At 38.1% G+C, this 5,727-nt stretch overlaps 1 long non-coding RNA gene across 1 annotated transcript in view; it reads left to right on the forward strand.

Annotated features, from left to right (window-relative positions):
* The window catches only part of LOC108543631 (uncharacterized), a 10,101-nt gene extending 4,752 nt beyond the window's left edge, over positions 1-5,349 (forward strand). The window contains exons 2-3 of the long non-coding RNA XR_001889631.1: positions 3,701-3,783; positions 5,310-5,349. This is a non-coding gene — a long non-coding RNA (uncharacterized LOC108543631). The remainder of the gene's footprint in view (positions 1-3,700; positions 3,784-5,309) is intronic.
* Positions 5,350-5,727: the final 378 nt, after the last annotated feature.

The raw sequence follows: 5,727 nt of genomic DNA on the forward strand, positions 1-5,727 counted from the left end.
CCAGGTGAGGCGATGCCTCGCCCTGCTTCAGCTCTCGCTGGTCAGGCTGCAGCAGCTGACCAGCACCGATTGTCCGGCACTCCCTAGTGAGATGACCCCAGTACCTCAGTTGAAAATGCAGAAATCACCGGTCTTCTGTGTCGCTTGCGCTGGGAGTTGGAGACTCGATTTTTGTATATTGATCTTACTATCCTGTACTCATTTATTACCTCAAATAGTTTTTTTGTGGTTCCTTAGGATTTTCTATGTGTAAGATCGTGTCATCTACAAACAGAGATAGTTTTAAATTGTCTTTTTCAATCTTGATGGCTTTTATTGTTTTTCCTGCCTATGAATGAAAGTGGTGAGAGTGGACATCCTTGTTTTGCTCCTGATCTTAGCTCTGGGTTTTTACCTCTAGCTTCTTATACACCAATCACACAGTTTCCAGAACTTGTCACACTTTCCCACCTCGGGGCCTTTGCAAATCTGGTTCTTCTCATCTCTAGTTTCTTCTCATCCTTCAAATTTCAGGAAAGCCTTTCCTGACTACCCCAGCTAAAACGTATTGCCTCCTCTATGCATTATTCTCTGGAAGGGCATTGTAGATCCTTCAAATAATTTATCTCAACCTGGGGTTATTTTCTGTATTTTTCTGCTTGTTTATTTTCTGTGTCTTCATGTATGTTCTGTGAAGGCAGAGGAACCATTTCCATTGTGATTGCTGTTGTATCTCCAGTGCCCAGAACAATGAACACTCCACACATTCTGTTAAATGAATGAGTAAATAAATAAGTACTCATATATCAATGTGTCTTTGAGGTCAGGTGACAGATTTTTAAAAAACAAACCTACCATCTCCCATCTAGAGCAGCCACTTTAGAAACCATCCATTTGTTTCATGATGCTACAATTTTGCAGAATGCCTCTAGAATTCTTCTTTTGGAATTGGCTTTATGGCCTGTGTCATTTTCTTCTTTGCATCCTATCAATTCTTAAGAAAAATATGAGTTGTGTAAAATGAAATCTGAATCTACACTATGATAAATGTTAATATCTGGTACATGACACAGCAGTGTATTTGGCAGTGATTATTTATATTGCCCAACTACACAGCCATCCTTAGTGTGCTTATTAAGAGAGAAATCATGTTTCTTTCTAGCTAATGTGTTAGGAAAACTCCATATATGCTTCTAGAATAAACACATTTAGGGATGTGAAAAAGGAAGCCTGCATTTTGCTCGGCTCTAGTCTGAAATTCCTGTCAGATTGCTTTGTCATTCAGCATGTAAATATGCAAGAAGCAATCCAAGACTGACTTTTGAAACCTCTGACCCTATCTTGGGCCCTGACAAGTTCTGGGACCCTGGCAGGTCCAAGCTTTAGCGTCTCGACTGTGCAATCACCTACTTCACTAGATTTCTAAGAAATAGATAAGATAATTTCAAGTATTCATTTAGTGCTAGGTGTGTGGCACAGTAGGCTGCCAAAAATGGTTGCTACTATTATTATTATGATCACCTATTAGCCCAATTCCCACCCATCTTACAGCTAAGAAAGCTGGGAGACAACTATTAAAAAGCTGAAACTCAAAATGTCCTTGCTCACAGTTCACTTCTTTCCATTCCAACATGCAGAACAAGCCACAGCTTGCAGCATCTAACATCTGGGAGGAGCAAGCTCATTTTATGGCATAAGTTAGCCAGAAAAGAATGTGGCGTGTATACTTACCTAATGAAAAGTAAACAGAAAGACCTTTTTAGTCCTTTGACTGCAAATCAGAATCTTTTTGTGCAAATTGAATTCATTTTGTTATTGCTTCAGGATAAAATAGATTCCATTACCATTCTCCATCACTATTTCTCCATTTTTCTTGCTCTCAGTGTATCCCATCTCTTAGAATTAGAATGGGGACTTTGGTTGATCACAGTAGCCATTGGAAAGTTATAGGGTGAACAAATAAAAATAACCTTTATTGATATAAAAGAAGGAGTAAAAAATAACCTTTGGGATACCAATAACACTATTTTTTTTTAGTCAGAGTCTCCCCACTCTGTTGCCCAAGCTGGAGTGCAGTGGTGCAATCTTGGCTCGCTGCAGTCTCTGAGGCAGATGGATCACTTGGGGTCAGGAATTCAAGACCAGCCTGGCCAACATGGTGAAACCCTGTCTCTACTAAAAAATTAGCCAGGCTTGGTGGCATGCTTGAAATACCAACTACTCAGGAGGCTGAGGCGGGAGAATTGCTTGAACCCAGTAACATTTTAATTTGAAAAATTTCCATAAGATTAGACTAGAGAGCTTTTGTAATCATATATAAATTGTATGTGTGTGACCCTTTTTGTGATTTGTATTTCATCTAGCATTCAGGAAAAATCAGGATGATTAAAAAAAAGTAGGTTGAAAAAACAATTAAAGGGAAATCTGAATTTTAACATTCAAATATATTCTATTAGGTTTTTTTAAAACAACTATTGAGTACATCTTTTATTAATAAAATCTAGCCTGAAGGAAATGACTCAACAATACAAAATAGCAAGAAATTCCTGATTTTGCTCCTTTCTTTATAATTTTCTGTATTTTATAGGATGACCAAAGCTGTACCACTTAATGCTTTCAATGCAGATGAAGTAGTGGGGGTAAAAATCGAGCCGGGTCCCTCTCCATCTCCCCAAGTCTTCCAGAGAATGAACCACCTTTTGTCTTTATACAAAGACTCCATCTTTTCACCAAGTCACATGCCCTGGGGGCTGCATTCATTCTTAACGGACACCTTTCTAACTTGTCCAAAAATCCTGTATACGCTAGGATGGTATAGGTGTTATAGCCTTACTAAATAATAACATCATAACACAGCCTCAAATGAGCTTACAGAACAAATCTGTTTTCCAACAGTGAGCAAACACTTCAACTCTTACACATAAAAGTTTGTAACAGAAAATTTACTCTGTGTGAAAACTCCCAAAGTTCAATTACTAGTTAATTCATTTCCTTTATTCATGCATGTGTCTATTCATTCAATACACATAATAAATAATTCTACTGCTGATCTAAGATATAAAGAATTTCAGAGGGAGTTCCATAAACAGTGAGGAAAAGTTAACCCATTGCTATTATATGCTATCACTGTGTGGTTACATGCATATTATCGTGATTACCCATTAATTTGTAACACTGCACTTTTAGCATGGATTGTTGAAAACTTGCTTAGTGTTTTCTGAATAGCTACTAAGAAAAAGCTAGCCTTTGATTAGCACCTAGCTCCACTGTTTTCTATTTACCCTTAGAAGAAAACCTGTGCTGAATGCTTGCCTTTGTAGCAGTTGTTAGGTTGGAATGGGGTTCTTTTGGGTAGTTGCTCAAGCTCAATAGGTCTCTATACCCAGCTCAGGCCACAGTAGCAGGTGGGTTCATTTTAATATAAATAACGTACTGAATGTCTTGTGTTGTAATATTATTCTTGAATCTTTGCTTCTGTAGGAGTTCTCTTTTTATTTCTCTTTATACCCACAACAAATGCATTTCAGAGCTTTCCAATGAGCAATTAAATACTTTGCAGACCACAGCTCTGACTTTCATGGATTCCCTTTTGGGAATCTGAGGAGGTTAGTGTTTTATGTGTTAATCATGTCATTTCATCTTTTACATAACAGATTCGTTAATCTCTCTGGTGAAAACATCCCAAACAAATCAAGCTTCCTTCTTTTCCTTTTACTTACAGGTGTTTTGGGGAGCAGTGCTAAGAAAGACTCCCCACCTTTAGTGAGAAGAGGGTAATACTGACATGAGCTTGTCATCTTGAGTGTAAGTCTTTACAAATTAACCAGGTTCACTAACTCATAGTGCCTAACAGGGTTACCAATGGACGTTGTCACAGTACCATTGAAATATTTTTCTTTTACTGCCTATTTTCCTTTCTCCTGGTAATTATATACCCATTTGTCTTTTAGCCCGTTAAGTAGTATTAATTCAGTGCCCTGCTCAAGAGTTGTACATGTACCTGGGTTTGAGCCAATTAGCATATCACATTTCCTGGTCACAATGATTTGTTCAGAGAAACTCTTGCCACCAGATTGGAGCCAATGAGACAGAATGAACCTTTGGCTGGCTGGAAATGCGGGGGCAAGAGCTCCCAGTCTTTTCTACTGAATATGAATGAGAAGGAGCCATCTTAGGAACACTGTGGGAGAGCCTGTCTGACAATGGTGTGTATGCAGAGATGGGGAGACAGAAGTTGGGTTTGGATGGCTTTGGTTTGAGTCCTTGGGTCCAGCGATGCCTGTAGTCAGATTTGCTCCCCTGGATTTTTTAGCTGTGTAAGCAATTCTCATTTTGCATCGTCTAGTTAGGATTGGAACAAACAACTAATACAGTGTAGAGGGTGTGAAGAAATATATGGATAAGGGTTGAAGATGTGTTTGCTGAGACTGAGGCATCACTGACACAGTTTGGAATCCCTCCTGGTTCCCCTGCAGCTCAGGATCCCACCTCTTTGAGAAGACTTTAAAAGTTTCAGAAGCAAATTCTCATTCTAATTTAGTCCCAAGCTTGGCCAGCCCTGTCCCACTTGTAGCTACAAGGAATGTAGATAAAGTTTTAGGATCAGATCGCCATTCCTTCATAGTTCCTCCTTGTAAACAGAATTTAGGATTTACATGATTGGAATTGTCGAAGTGACTTGTAGAAAGAATCTGGAATAAAGCTGTCTCAGCTGGGTTGTAAATTAGTGAGTCTCAATCTGGTATTGGGTGAGGTACATAATGAACTAGGATGGAGAATATGCTCAATGTAAAATTCATAGTTTACCAGATACTTTTATTTCCTACAGTTGGGTCCATCATCTCCAAATTGGTAGGTTAAAAAAAGAAATTCAGGAAAGATGAAAATCATTACATTATTTCTAAAGGATAAAATACCAGCAAATGTTTTGATAATATTTGGACATGTATAAGAAAGACCAAAGAGTTCCTTTTTAGTTGGATGTGCCCATATTATTCAAAACATGGTTATTTGGGTGTATTCAATGTGTGAAAATTTGTTGCCCTAATTAATATGCATGTACTTTTCTGTATGTATATTTCAATACAAAGATTTTTAAAATCCCAGTTATTACAATGTCAAAACTGAATAAAATTATCTGTGTATATGTATTTATTTAAATGGAATAATTTCAAAATGTAGATATATGTCTCTTATCCCAATAAATTATATGACCCAGTATATGTGTTAAATTTGGCTAAAATGTTAAGTTGTATGAGAATGTTGCATATATTTCATTTGGAGATAATTACTACAGAAATCTGAATGTGATAGTTTTTTTTTTTTTTTAGATGGAGTCTCACTCTGTCGACAGGCTGGAGTGGCACCATCTCGGCTCACTGCAACCTCCGCCTCTGGCTTCTGCCTCAGTCTCCCCAGTAGCTGGGATTACAGGCGCACACCACCACATTCAGCTAATTTTTTTTTTGTATTTTTTAGTAGAGATGAGGTTTCGCCATGTTGGCCTCAGTGGTCTAGATCTCCTGACCTCATGATCTGCCCGCCTTGGCCTCCCAAAGTGCTGAGATTACAGGTGTGAGCCACTGCACCCAGCTGATATTAAAGTGTCTGTTGTTGGTCAGGGACCATCTAAAATAAAACCTGTAAGTTCCATCTGTTCAGATTCTTCATTTGCTTTTGTGTCTAGCTTATAATTTTTTTACCTCTTAAAAATTTTAGAATATATCTGTTAGGACAGTCTCAGCATGC

The sequence above is a fragment of the Rhinopithecus bieti genome, unplaced genomic scaffold (assembly GCF_001698545.2).
Source record: "Rhinopithecus bieti isolate Rb0 unplaced genomic scaffold, ASM169854v2 scaffold_21649, whole genome shotgun sequence".
Taxonomy (NCBI): Eukaryota; Metazoa; Chordata; class Mammalia; order Primates; family Cercopithecidae; genus Rhinopithecus; species Rhinopithecus bieti.